Genomic DNA, 15,459 nt, shown 5'->3' on the forward strand with positions numbered 1-15,459 from the left:
TTATCTATAAGAGAAGAAATAATGTCAGTTGGGGGCCAGCAGGGGGAACTGCTAAGCAGGGTACATAACTCGTTGAGATCAGGTGGAGAGATCCACTTCCTCTCAGGAGGAAATCCAGGAAGAGGAAGGTTATTTAAGTGTGGGAGTGGCCTATTTAAATCCCTTTTGTTTGAGACCATGCTGCAAGGTGAGTGTCTTTGCTGATCCTGTGAGTTTATTTATCTCTTTTAACTTTAGCTTATATTGTAGTTATGCTATGTAGCTTGTGAAATAGAATATGGTGAATGTGCTAGGAAAGGTAGTATCAGCACTGCTTCTACCTGGAGCTGGCATGTACGGAGCCTAGGTTTGGTTGAAGGTGGTGGTGCTGTTTGGGCTGAGAAAGCCATGTGTAAGTAAGGTAAAGGAAGTTATTGGGTTGGTGTGGGGAGCAGTGAGACCTGGCATTAGGGGAGTGTCTCTGGGACACCAGAGATCACTGTCTAGTCTCCTGGAGGTGTGGTGTAGTGGGACCAACTAGACGAAACGCTGGTGAAAGGAGGTTCCCACCCGATGACCCCAAAGACATGTTAGTTATCACTGCTCATTGGTCTGTATAGTTAAGCCTTGCCATAATAGCTTATCATAGGGCTTAGGAGGTTATTCACTGAGTGCTGATCCTTTTCTAGAGCACAAACTTCTTGTGTTTATTTGAATTCTGGAATAGGGCCCAGGTTATTGGATACAAAGAAATCATTCAAAATGAACGATTTTTTTGCTATGGATCTGGCATTTATTAATCCAAATCTGATGATGTCAGATCCAGTTCTGCCGAAGTTCTCACTGTGGACAGTACTCTGAGTAGGCTACATAGAAGAAGGGGGAAGGGAGGGGCAGGTGTGTTGGAGGTAAATAGTCGGGTACATGGACAGGATTGCACAAGATGCTATAAATTAGCTGCTAGCATGCGGCTGCCCAGTGTATTAGCATGGAGCCCGTCCGGCTTAAAAAAGGAATGTCGTCCCCAAAACAAATTAAAGTTGTCAATGAAGCCTACGTTGTGAGCCCTGCAGGCGACAGGAGATAAGTGTGTAGGCTAAGGATCCTGCTGAAGCTCTCTGACCCATGGCCAAGTGTGGGAATTGGACCAGAGATGAACACGGACAGTCCTGAGTTCAATAGGAGCTTAAAAAGATCACTGAAGACTGTTCTGGTGTGTTTGGACCATTTGTAAGCTGTATCAATTGTTCCAACATGGATAATCACTCGTTTGATGGAGGGGGGGAGTGACAGAAACAGACCTGGAAGCTTCTGTAACAGGACGACTACAGTAGCTCCAGGAAAGCAATGTGTTACTGCATTAAAAAACCTGATATTTCTTATTACAGAATCTCCAAAGATGGCCGTGGTTGGAGGAAAAAGCAGATGGGGAGGGAGCTTCTGGGTGTCCTGGCAAGGAGCACCGCTGCAGGACACCGGCACGATGGGAGCAAAATCCCCAGGAGGGGGAGGGTCACGTTCCCGGTCAGGGTAGCAGGGATCCCCGGTGTGTCTGCGCATCGCCTCCCTGAGTAGTTTCAGTCGCGAAGATGTTACTGATGTTCAGGATGGGATGTGATGGCCTGAGACGGAAGGAAGATGAAGATGAATACTGGGAGCGGCGTTGGTGTTTCAGACCTGCGGCAGAGTGGCTCCAGATGTCCTCAAGCAGTAACGCGGGGGGCGCCAAACTTACAGGGCTGGGAGCCGTGGGGGCACCACCAGGCAATGGGGGGGGGGGGGGGGGGCCAGTGTGGCAAGGAGTGGAGTTTTATAAATGTAAATAAGGGGGGAAAATTAGAAATGACTAAGGAGGGAAGGAAACTAACTTAGGGACCGACAACGCCCCCCGGGGACTTGCACCCCAGGATATGAAAACTGAATTCTGTAAGGGCACAGGGTCGAGACTGATGAGGCAGAGACAGTTAAATAAAACAAATATTTTTATTTATAATGCTGTAAAGGAAACCTAAAAAAAAGGAAACTGGAACTGCTGAAAGAAAAAATTGCAAACCAGGTAAGTACAAGAAAATATATTTTATTAACAGAAACAATCTAAAAGAAGCCAACTATAACAATACTAAAACTCTAATGAAAAGTATAATAAACTAAAATCAGTGGGCTGAGGCCTCAGTGGGGGCAGACTACTGGAAAAGTACCCCATCTCACTAATCTGGGGGGGCAACACTACAAACACTACAACAAAACATGCACTAAAAGAGCCCCAGTGCCTATTTGTATGCAACAGGAGTGAGGTTCTCACCACGGTGCCTAGCCTCCCACCTGAGGACACCCAGTCAGCACTAAAAAAAGACACTTCCTGAAACAAAGAGAATCAAAAGTTAACAAAATCAACAACACCAACAACCCAATTGATAATTAAACAATATCTCAAAACATATACTCAAAGAAAGATGTCAAACACAAAGGTATTGAAAGTAAGTAAACCTAATAAATCTGGACCAAAAGAACAAATCAAAACCATACAAAATGAGCAAAGTAAGTAAATAAGGCCAAAACAGATGAAGCTGGTCCAAAAGGAAAAGAAATAGGGAAAAGAAAAGGCAAACTTAACAAAAACAAGAGCAAAACAGAACAGCAGCAAGTGAGCCACCTTCAGCGGGCAACCACCACCAGGGACCAGCAAAAGGCTGAACTGAGCCAGCTGAGGCCTTTTATACTGCACCTGGGCAGGGGGAGGAGCTAAGGGAGGAGTTTTACTGGACTACCTGCGTTGCGTTCACAACACTTCACTGTGGTTCACTACATCAGCATCACCAGGCTCCGGATTCTAACCGGGTTGTTATAGTGCCTCCAACCTGTTGGAGAGGGTGAGGTGAGGAGGCAAAATGGTGTTTTCTGGTCTTCTACCACAGACTACCTCAGCCCAGGACAACTTATGGCTGGGTGTTGAAGAGGCGGACAGCCGAGGGCAAGCGGCTTGATCCGAGGGCAGTGTGTCCGATAACGTCACTGTAGCAGATAGCTTAGCCACTGTCAGTGAGAAGATCTGCAGAAACTGTTCATGAGCTACGTCCTGCAGGGCGGGCAACATGACGGATTTGCTCTTCAGTTCATCCGAGAGCCGACAGATAACATGTCTGAGGTAAGCAATCTTTGTTTGTTTCTACGATTTGTAGATCATCTTTGTGGAGACTGGAGGTAGCCATGGTTGTAGGGGTGTTGTCATTGGTTCGACAGCCCATTGGTTCGACATCCCATTAGTCCGACTGTCCGCTGTGCTGAACGGCTCGCGGCGGGCGTATGGTGCGCCGCGACCGGCTTGAGGCGAAGCAGGCTTACGGCTTATGTATTTGTCACTTTCTATTTCATTTTAACCCACACCATGATCTTTTCCTGACCCTAACCAAGTGGTTTTTGTGCCGAAACCTAACCAGACCTTAACCACAGGGCATCATGATGATTTCGGAACGGACTTCGGAACAATGAGTTTAATATGGTCGGAACAATGGGATGTCGAACCAATGGGCAGTTCCCGGTTGTAGTGGTTAGCTTAGCCGGCTGAGCTAACTAGCCTAGCCACCGGCTACAAACAGTCCACCTCCAGTGCGAATAAAATTAAAAAGTAGATAAAACAACCTTTGATGACCAGAAAAGGCAGCGGCAGTGCAGTAATGTGTTTAAGAAATATTAAAAGCCACTAAAGCAACTTCAAATTGCGGGATAAAACCAATAAAACCACTAAAACGCTGCAGAGAGGGGGAGAAGCGAGTCTGACGTATGGGCCATTCCATATAGATCTTATCGCTAGTAAGATGGTAGGAAAGACAGGAAGCTGCGCCAAAATTACACAGCGACACGTCATGACATGCCTCTTTGAGGCGGTTCTACCAGTAGCGGCCTTGTATGAACTCAGAGGACTACGACCCTGCGTTCCAAATCGCATACTTCTACTATATACTTTTAGTAGGTACTGCAGCTGCCCTTAAAAAGTATGTAGTGTAGTATGCAGTATGCATGCAGTATGCATACTATTGGGACACACTACATCCGCCATCACGTCGCTCCCTGAACTCCGACCCTCTTGCTCACTTCTGCTGCCGTCCGTAGCGCCACATTTGAATATTTTGTTTTGTTGTACTTCGGAGATGCAGCAAATCTCCTCTTGTCGAGCTCGTCGAGCTCGCCAGAGTCGTGCATACCGTCAGAGGTGCCGGAGAGCTCTGTTGCTGTTATGTCGTAATGTATGTTGTTGTTTCTAATAAACTGACGTGTTCACGTAAACAGTCCCAAGCCTATTATTAGTGACCTGTCTACTAGTCACCAGTAGGCATATTAACCCCCTTCACACATAGCTCTCTATTGCTGGCAGATGTTTGATGTTAAATATATTGACAGCTATGCAGCTGTTGGCACTATATTCTGTCTGCACGTGAAGCAGCCTTACATTCACATTACTTTTATTTGTAGTGTAACATACTTGCACATTCTTACTACATTACTTAATATGTACTTGACTTTTACTATTTATATATTTACTAGTCTGTACGGCTCATACCTGACCCATAGTGTATTCATATTTAGTCATATTCATTCATTATTTATACCACACTTACACCACTGCCTATACTGGTAGAATCTTCTATATTGTAGTCATAGTTGAATCCTAACATTGATTATACTATAATTATACTATCACAATAAAGTTGAATGTTGTAACCGTGTTCTGGCAAAACTGTATGATATGTGACAGTATATAATCAGATCATTGCAGTCCTAATATGTAGTGTCTTAGTATCTCAAATTAAATAAACCACGTCTGAAAGGAAGTGTGGGCGCTGGTTGTACACGCAGCTCAGTCAGTGCGACGTAACTTCCGCTGCGCAAAGGATTGTGGGTCAGAATGGCCAAAGAAGCATGTTGACATCCGAGATATTGGATGAAGCGAGATACCCCAGCAATGTTGAGAAAATGGTTACTCTTCCTGTCTCCTAAGTGGGCGTGGTTAGCTCTCCCTCCAATCAGAGCCAGCCTATTGTTGCACAAAGCTTGGGCATTTATTTATTACTAGCGGTAAATAACTGTTTGTAAGCTAACTGTGATTTTACCGCCTGTTTATCAAGATCTCACCAGAACGTGTTTTCTGAGACGGACAGGGCTCAAACAAAGTTAACTTTCTCTTGATCTGTGCGGATGAAAAATGCAGCTTTAGTGTCAGAATGTTGGTAAGATGTGTGGCTTGTGGAAACGAACCCAAAATTTACCTTAGTGACTATAAGGCGAAAGAATTGACCATAAATTGTGATCATGTTCATTTTCCTCATTGACGACAATACATTCAGAGCTGCCACAAGTCTCCTACGTGGGCGTGGTGCTGACGTCACTGGATCAAGAAGTGAGCTGAGTGGGGTATCTCGCTTCATCCAATATCTCTGCTGACATGCATACTGCGAAATATGGCCGGATGTAGTAGAACATCCTGGTACTTTTGGCATACTGCATCTAACATACTATGTATTGGGACACACTAATTCTTTTTCTGGCATACTAAATAGTATGGTAGTATGGATACTGGAATGCAGGGCAAGTTTCAAAAGACTGACGAAAGCAAAGAAGGCTGCACCCTATATTTACCATAAGTGGCTGTGCTCTTTACTATTATTTTTACTGTTTAGCAAATTTGAGTCTTCAATTTAATTACTCGTATACATTACAATGCCTTATGGGAATGCTTTATGATGTGTTGCTGTGCGTGGAATGTCGTGTATATGCAGGCTCGGACTGGCCCACGGGAGAACCGGGGAGTTCCCCGGTGGCCTGGCCCGCAAGTGGTCTGCTCTGGGGCCTGTATCACAAAGCAGGGTTAATGTCTTCGCGAGGTAACTTCAGGGTTAACCCTGGGTTTTCGGTCTCACGAAGCCGGTTCAGTTCTTATCGGGGTAGATCATCATGGTAACTTACTCTGAACAGCTATCCTGCTCCGGAGCAAGGTAAGTTCAGGGTTGAATCTGATCCTATTAGTCTGGGGCCGTTAGTGACCGTTTTGGTAAGGAAATGGAACCAGGGTGAGTGAGACAGGATCCAGAATTCAATGGATGTGCCTTTCCGTAAAAATAAAAGCACCAAGCTAATAAAAATGCGGTGAAACTTTTAATTTAAAGAATATAATTTACAAGAAAAGCCCCAAGCCATTAAGTTAATCAATTTTCTTACACCCCTCATCACCCCAAATCGATGGTGCGCCAGAATTTAAAGTTTTACTATGGTGAACACTTTTAGTTTGGTGAATTTGGTGAATACCGCATCCGCTCCCTAGACCGGAACCAGAATCCAGACAAAATTCAGAGTGAACAGTAGATCCTATAAAAAGCACCACCCACTGGCCAATCAGCTGTTCGGAAAAAAATGACTCCACTGACAGAAATGCAGCCCAGTCATGACGGGAAGTTTAATTCATTTGATTGATTTTGATTTGAAAGTTTATTTTGAACATTAAAAAAGAAAAGAAAGCAACAACAACAGACAATGAAAAGATTGTTTAAAAAGGAGTGGAAAGAAGTCGAAATTTCATCCCACCCCTTCATAAGAAAGAAACTGATCATTGCTGACACTTAATAGCACCATTAATTAGTGCCAATGTTTTGTTTTGTTGGAGGAAATGATCCCTGTTAAAGATAATGGGCCTAATTGACAGCTTTGCTGCTGGAAATGTGGAAAGTAGCCTCTCATGTCTACACTTCATGGTGTTTGAGGGATTTTCCTTTTTGTTTTTTTTAAAGAGGGAGACTAGGTATATTTTTCCACAGCTGTTAATTTCTAACACAGCTCAATATCAGGATGATTTTATTCAGACTATCAATTTGGTGTTGATATGATTTTATTGTGGCGTCAGCTTTAAGCTTTATTGTAGCATACGTGGCAACACGAGGGGGTGATTATTAATTTATATATTAGAGGATCTCTTTACCAACAACGCTACCTTGGGGTAGGGCCCAAGGACCCATATTAAAAGGTGAACTATCACCAGAAAGACACTCAGGTTTGTTCACTCAGGGAGGGCAGGAGACGGAGTTCAATGATCATAAAAAAAATATTTTATTAATTAAAACAACAGGGTTTGGCACAATAACCAAAAAGGAAAAGAGAGCCCAACTAAAGGAAGGGGACACAGACTGAGGCTTACTGGCTGGAGGAGGGGGTGACAAGGGGGAGTGAAGTCCAAAAGAAAAGGGAGAACACCCTAAACACACAACAAAAACGTGAAGTGCACACAAAGCAAATCTTGAACAGGGGTCACACAGCACACAGGGGATCCCCACCACCCAGGGAAACCACCACCACCACCGTCGGCCTTCACCTGTAGGGGAAAAAGGAGACAGAGTCAAGGCTCAAGGATAAAAAAGAAAAAAAACCAAACAATCTCCCATAACATAAGGAAACAAATTGTAATGAATTAATAAACTGACAAATATGGATTTGGATCAATAATAAATCAATCAACAAAAGAACCACAAAGGAAACTAAGGAGTCTCTGGCCAGAGATATCAACTCAACAGTTAATCATCATAGCTGATATACAAAAATAACTGAGGACTCAAACTGAGGAGTTCCCCTCCCAAATGAAACTTAATTACAATAAATTCCCCAAAACAAAACAAGGAACTAAACTAAGAAGGAGAATCGACCAATAATTTAAGAAAATAAACAAAACAATTAAGCCAAACCTTGATTAACATTCGCACATACACACGCACATACACACACAGCCCAGTCCAGATGGGTGGCTGAAAGTTCTGATGGAGCTCGTGGCGTCCCACTGATCGGGAGCCCGGTCAGCACGAGCGGCAGCCACACACATCCAGCAGCACCACACTCGCAGAAGCAGGAGAGCGAGCCGACAGCAGGAAGCAGATTGACACACACAGCCGACAGGAAGCCCAGTCCAAGCAGGCGAAGCAGCAGCAGCAGCGAAACAGCGAAGCAGCGGTAGCCGCGGTAACAGTAGTAGCAGCGGTAGCAACGGTAGCAGTAACCGTGGCTAAAAGACCATAATTAAACAGCAATGCTCCTACTTACCTTAGCGTCCGTGTGTTCTGGTAGCCGGCTGGGTAGAACGCTAGACCTGTGTTCTGCAGCGAGCGGCGACTACAACGACCTGGAAGTGGGCGGGGCGAAGAGGCAGGAAGCGAGAGGTCAGGAGGTCAGGAGGAGCGACACGGCCTTCCTTTATCCCCTTCGCCTGAACGATGATAGGCTAATAGCCCAAAAAGGGCGTGGTGAAGCCACGGCTTGCGTTCAGTGTGGCAGTGGTATCTCATACCACTACACATATATAACGTTATGACAAAGAAGACCAATTTATCAGACGCAATGATGTTAGACAATAATTGTAATACACGCAATTCATCTGCGCAGCATTGATTTCATGGGATTCAAGGGTGTGATCAGTGTCAGATGTACAGGTACAGGTACTGCAGCTACTTGAACCAGTGATGAGTCATTTAACCTACACATAATTTTATTTGCTATCTTGTTTTGTCTTGATTTTTCCCTCTCTCCTCCTCTATTTCTTCTTTCCTGACCCATTTTTTTTCTTCTCTATTATGTGATTTCATTGATGTTTTGACAGGGGAATTTCTTTGATAAGCCTTTAGTGGCTTCTAACCTCTCCAGCACTTTTCTTTTTTTAATCTTGTAAAAGTTATACTGTCAGTTTTTAACATTATGTGCAAATAAACTAATCTAAACTAAAACTAAACATTATTCATCCCGTTATGTGTTGCCACGCATGTTTCCTCCTCCTGCAGCTGCCATGGTGTTGGCCTTTTCTGTAAAGTTGCTTTTCTCCTCCTCATATTTTAGTGGAATTAATCTCTGATCCTCACGAGAAATACTTTTTTTCCTCACACACAGCGCTCTGTGACGCTCAGTGATGCTCAGTGACGCTGCGCTTCTCTCATGATTGTGATTGGTCCGCTGCGTGCGCGTTCACGGCTCTTGATAAAGCAACCCTGGGTTGAGTTACCGAGTTGATATCCAGCGTCGTGATACCGATTATCCTGATTGCCATTGTTAGGGTTAGTCAACCCAGGATAGGTCTGGGTAACCCAGGAAAGGTTGATCTCGCTTCGTGATACAGGCCCCTGGTTTTCTACCTGGAAGTATTTGTAAACAACAAGGCGATTCCCTGGGGGCAAGATATCTACAACTTCATTCTGACTCTCTGAAACTTAATTCAAGATATCTAGAAAGGACCATGTAGATATCTCAGTTGATGATAATTAAAGATATCTTGAACTTGAATTATGACTAGTCAAAATTAAATTGTAGATATCTCAAACTGGAATTAGAGATATCTCCAATTCAGTTGCAGATATCCGCAACTACATTGGAGATATCTATAATGACAAACCCCATACACATGAATGGCAAAAGTAGTTTGAATCTTACTAGTCAAAACTGAATTACAGATATCTGTAATTAGAGTTTTGACTAGGCAAAATCTAATTACAGATATCTGTAACTGTAGTTTTGACTAGTCAGAATGACGTTATAGATATCTTCTATTAAAATTCATACTAGTCACAATGACATTATGACTAGTCAAAATGGTGTTGTTGATATCTATAATGTTAATTACGGATAGTCAAGCTTAGCCATTAAACATTAAAACAGCTTACCATAAGAGTACAAAATCTATTCTCAAGTTAATCAAGTTAATTCTCAAATATAAATTTTATATATATATAAACAATGACTCCAGTAATAGTGAAAATGACCCTTTGAGAAACCTACTCAAGTAAAGGTAAAAAACTACCTGTGGATGGAAAACATTAATATTAAATTATAGCTGCTGGGCGATGGGTGGGTCCAGGCATTTTTAGGCAATTCTGAGAAAAAAGCAGAAGAACTGGAAGACATTTAGGAATTTAGCAACACAATCTGCCTTTTGCATCAGCTGAGGCTTGAACTCACAACCTCTGAGACGAAAAATCAATTTCTATCTCACTGAGCTAATTAGTCAGTGACAGTTCATGTGTAGCTTCACAAATTGACTAAGCCAGATGTGCAGGTTTAGCAGCTGTCCATGCATGGAAAAGCAGATTTCAAACCACTGTAAAAAAAATTCAGTTAACAAAACAAAAAAATCTGAAAATACACATATTGCATCTAGACAGCATGGCGATGTTGGTAATTTATTTTAACAATGATTGATTTGCTCCATAAGCGAAAAACTTATGTTTAAAATTGCCATTTTTACATTGACTCCAATTGTTCACATTAGAGCAAAATTCAAAATGCTGTAAAAAAAAAAAAAAAAATCAGTTTTTGAGATAAAATTCTGATATTTGCCACACATCATCTACCATGACTCTAGAATTTTGTCATTTTTTCCATGAACATTGAAGATTTATTTAGCAAGAATTTGCATGTATATGTTTACAGTACCGTTTACAGTCAAAAATTTTGATGCACTGTAGGCTCAATTTTTGATAAATCAAAAATCTCTAATCTTTTTGTAGGACAGTCTGAAGATGCTCTGTAGCAAGTTTGGTGTCAATTGAGCAAGAATTGTGGGAGGAGATAGGTTTAATAAGTTTTACAGTTTTTGAAAAAAAAAACAGAGTGATGAACTTCTTAATCTTTAATAGGTTTAAATGTACAAAAGTTTCTTCAGTATTGGGGCTACAGTTTGATGAAAGTTGTGAAGCTGTAGCACGTATGGTTTTTAAAGTTTTGAACTTTAGACACTTGCTGTAGCGCCACCATCAGGACTATTGGCTTGAGTTTACAGCTGAGGGTATCTGGCATGAGGCTGGACCTTTGTGCAAAGTTTGGTGAGTTTTCACCCATGGGAAGTATGATTTCCTCGGAAGAAAAAGAAGAAGAAGAAGAACTAGGATTACAATAGTGTCCTGGCAGCTTAGCTGCCCGGACCCTAATAATAGGTAATTTTAAAATCAGTTTTTGGTCTCCCAAGATGAATATACTAAATTTATTCAAGGATTCATGTTGCTCCCAACAGCAGGCGGCGGTACCACACTGCTCCTTGACGTCAGTCTAGTTCCCTCAACAAGAAGACACTGTGTCGTGGTCAGGACTTAAGATAGAGGAAGTGGACCTCGGAGACTCGGTTGGCGGTAGGATTGAAAATTGTTTGGCGGTTTCGCATAAACTGTACTTGTAGCTGTAGCGCCATGTCCTCGTCCTCAGGGGGAAACAGTGAGAATGAAATGGAGTGGATGATCTCTAGATCTGCTAGAATGAAAAGAGTGCTTAGAGATAGGCAAGAAAGAGCAAGGAGTTGGTCAGAAGAAAGTGAAAACTCGAAAAGTCATAACAAGAAGACGCAGACCTCTCCAATAAAAACAGCGCATGAGGAGCAAAAACAGACAGATGAGATGAAAGTAATGATTGAATTTGATCGGGAGGGGGGTCATTTCCACCCGATCAAACTAACAAGAGCAATTGAACAGGAAATTGGTAAGATCAAGTTAGCAAAGCTGCTGAATAAAAAGAGAGTGCTAATTCATGCAGTGAGCAAACAACAGCAGGATAAGATCATTAAAATGACATCGCTAGTAGGGGAAAAGATAAAGGCCTATGTACCTGGAGCACTTGCTAGGTTGAAGGGAGTAATCTTAGGGATACCACTAAGTGTGTCTATGGATGATATTAAAAAAGAAGTCAAAGGAAAGTGATTGATGCGACCAGGATTAAGAGCAAAAGGGATGGTATTCTGAAAGACTCAATGTCAGTGATTCTACAGTTTGAGAACAGCATCCCAAAATCAGTGCAGATTGGGTACATGAATTACAATGTGAGAGAGTATATACCTAAACCAATCAGGTGCTTTGTATGTTAAAGAATGGAACATAGTGCTAAAGAATGCAAAGGGAAACTACGGTGTGCACGATGTGGAGGGCAGCATGAGTATGGAAAATGTGGAAAAGACGCTCAAGTGAAATGCTGTAACTGTGGAGGAGATCATAGTGCTGCATACGGAGGATGCATAGTTCAGAGAGAAGCAAGGGAAGCTCAGAGAGTCAAAATAACGGAGAATGTCTCATATGCAGAAGCTCTAAAGAGAATAAGAAAGGAGGGAGCTCACAGTATGGATGTCAGTGAAAAGGGACAGAGGGATACAGTGGAGAGAGTAAGCACTCAAGGAAATCAGACCCAAATACGAGGGCCCTCTGTACCAGAGCAAAGGACATGCTCACATAAATGTAAAGTGGATGACAGTACCATGGTAGTGAAAAAAGAAAACTTTGTGGCTTTTATCTGCCATGCCATCAATGTAGCAGTAAACATGAAGAAGAAAAGTGATAAAATTAAGACAATTGTAGAGGCAGCAGGAAAATCCCTCAACATGAAAGAAATTGAAGCTGATCAAATACATACACTGTTGACAGTAGCAGAAGCTGCAGAAAACACCAAAGATGTGATTGATGCACTATTTATGGTTATACACATTCTGCAATAGAATGCCAGAAGTTTGTTAGCTAATGGTCAGGAGCTTAAAAGATATATTTATGATCTGGAAGTAGTTCCAGATGTTGTTTGTGTTCAGGAAACTTGGTTGAGACCACAGATAGATTTTAGGATCCCTGGATTCAGCGTAGTTAGACAAGACAGAGATGATAAGCATAGTGGAGGAGGTTGTGCCACATTTATCAAAGATGGGTTGGCCTACAGAAAAAGGAGAGGATATTCAGAGAACTTGGAGAGGTAAGGAAGAAGAAAGAAAGCTTTACAACAACACTAGACATGGAATTAACAATGCAAGAACTTAACGTAGTGCTTAAAGGTACTGGGTACACAGCCCCAGGGGAAGATCAGCTCTGTTATGCCATGTTCCGGCAGCTCCCTGAAGTGTCATTAAATAAAGTGTTGAAGTTCTTTAATAAAATCTGGAGAGATGGAGATGTTCCAAGTAGTTGGAAAAGGGCAATTATATTGCCATTTAACAAGCCAGGGAAAGATCACATTAACCCTAGTAACTATAGACCAATAGCACTCATGTCCCACCTGTGTAAATAGATGGAAAAGATTCTTGTACACAGACTTTCGTATGTATTGGAACAGAGAGAATTAATAAAGGATATCAGTGTGGGTTTAGAAAGAGTCAATCCACTACAGAAGCACTAGTTAGGGTAAGTCATGATATTGAAAAAGCATTAAAGATGAAAGAAATTGTATTTTTCAACATAGAAAAAGTATATGATTCAATGTGGAGGGAAGGTTTATTAAGTTAAATCAAATGGGCATTAATGGAAGAATGTATAATTGGATAATGAGCTTTCTCTCAGACAGGAGAATAAGAGTGAAAGTTGGGGCAGAACTTTCAAAAGAGTTTAAAGTGGAAAACGGTACCCCACAAGGGAGTGCTGTTAGCCCAGTGTAGTTCAACATAATGATAAATGATATTTTTGCAAATGTAGAAGGAGGTATTAGATCAGCTTTGTATGCGGATGATGGGGCCGTCTGGATGAGGGGGAGAAATGTTTCTCTCGCAGGAGAGATGCCTCTGGAGTTACCCTTTCTCTCCGTAACTCCAGAGGCATCTCTCCTGCTTCCATTAACAGAGCATTAGCGGGGGTAGTCTTCATGGCTCCCGTGCATACACGTAATGCTCTGTACTGTAATCTGTCCAATCTATGTAATGATGTTCGACCTGCTACACCATACACTATGCATCCATAGTCAAGTATCGACCTCATGAGTGCCCTATACATGTCAAGAGGAGCCCAGTGCTGGACTGGCCATCGGGCATACCGGCATTTGCCCGGTGGGCCGATGGTAATTTTGGGCCGGGCCTTTTTTTTTTTTTTTTTTTAGTCATGTCATGATACCTATTGGTACACAAACCTGGTAGATCAGCCTATTAGCCATGATTGATTCTGGGCTGGACCAATTACAGCCGAGGGCCGATGCCCCCTCCCACTTGGGCCTCGGCTGCCAGTCAATCATACAGAGAGAGAGGAGATTGACAAAATTGAGAAGAAACTCAAAGGAGGTGTGGAAAAAAATAAGAGAGAAAAAGAGACAAGCCCTTTAGGAAGATGCTGCCAAATGTGTTAAAATAACACAGATGTTTGCTGGCTATGGCGGAGCTTCTTGAGCGGCAGCATCAGTGACCGCACCCGCACTGGCATCCAAAGCAGCCGCAGCAGGTAATGATGGCGGAGGTGGCCATCAGCAGGTGGATGAGGCGAAGGGGAGGCAGGAGGAGGAGAGACCCGCAGCCGCCGCATTTTTGACGACGGCACAGTCGGTGCGACTGGAGGGGAATTTGAACTTCAGGTAAGAAGTGATGAACTGCAGTCTACCTGGGTCAGATATGAATCAAGTTTGGTTGGTAGTCTATAGGGCTGACACGATTAGTCGACTAATCGATGACTAATCGACTATTAAAATAATCGGTGACTATTTTAGTAGTCGACTAATCAGTTTGAGTCATTTTTCATAGATAAGCACTATAAAAGTACCCAAAATACTCTTACTGCAGCTTCTTACGTTCAGTTATTGGCAGCTTTACACACTCTCCCATGACCGTGAACTAAAACCCTTTGGCGTAATTTTGGGGTTTGGGCGAGACAGGCCAACGTTTTCCAACATTTTAACACATTTTTCGATGAAATGATTAGTCGACTAATCGAAGAAATAATCGACAGATTAGTCGACAATGAAAATAATCATTAGTGACAGCCCTAATAGTTTATTTTCGTTGTGCTTGCTAACTCTTAACACAGCATAGTTATGAGTAGGCCATTTAACAATTTAGCTGGCTGCTGAGCAGCATGATGGGGTTTCTCTACTGCTGGGCTGTTTCTGTGATGTTATACTAGTGATGGTGATCTTAGTGCTTCAGTAACTTTATTTTATTCATTTAGTTAGTTAAGTATGGTCTTTATTAGTTAGGTAGTAAAATATTTCAATGTCTATTAATTGATATAAGTGCACTATGCAGTAATTCTTTACTCTGAAACAGCTAAAGCTCAACAGAGCAAAAATGTTCATGTAAAACCAAATGATGAGGCTAGTATTCATCATAAACCCACTTGCAAATATAATTTAGATTGAATCAAATTAGGATTTGCCAGGAGATGTGATGCTGCTCATTAACATAAAAGTGGCTTGGAGTTAAAAGTAACTACTTGTCTTTTACACATAAATATCCTCTTTATTCTAGATAAGTTGTGTTTTTATCTTATTGTTTTGTTTTTTTTTTACTGACATGTAACAGCAAACTCTTATGGATAATAATTACCTGTATTTTTTTTTTTTTATTGTGGGCATGTTTCCATTCAATTTAAAATATCCCTTCACTTTTTAAAGGTTGCCATGTTTGAGGAAGTATTATGTGTTGCTGTGTTATTTATTGATGTGGTGAGTACACAGTCTATGAAAATATGACTAAATCTGTCATTTATTCATTTTAATATTCATCAATGATCATGTCTCACCTCTATTCCT

This window comes from Epinephelus fuscoguttatus, linkage group LG17 (assembly GCF_011397635.1).
Source record: "Epinephelus fuscoguttatus linkage group LG17, E.fuscoguttatus.final_Chr_v1".
NCBI classification, from domain to species: Eukaryota; Metazoa; Chordata; class Actinopteri; order Perciformes; family Serranidae; genus Epinephelus; species Epinephelus fuscoguttatus.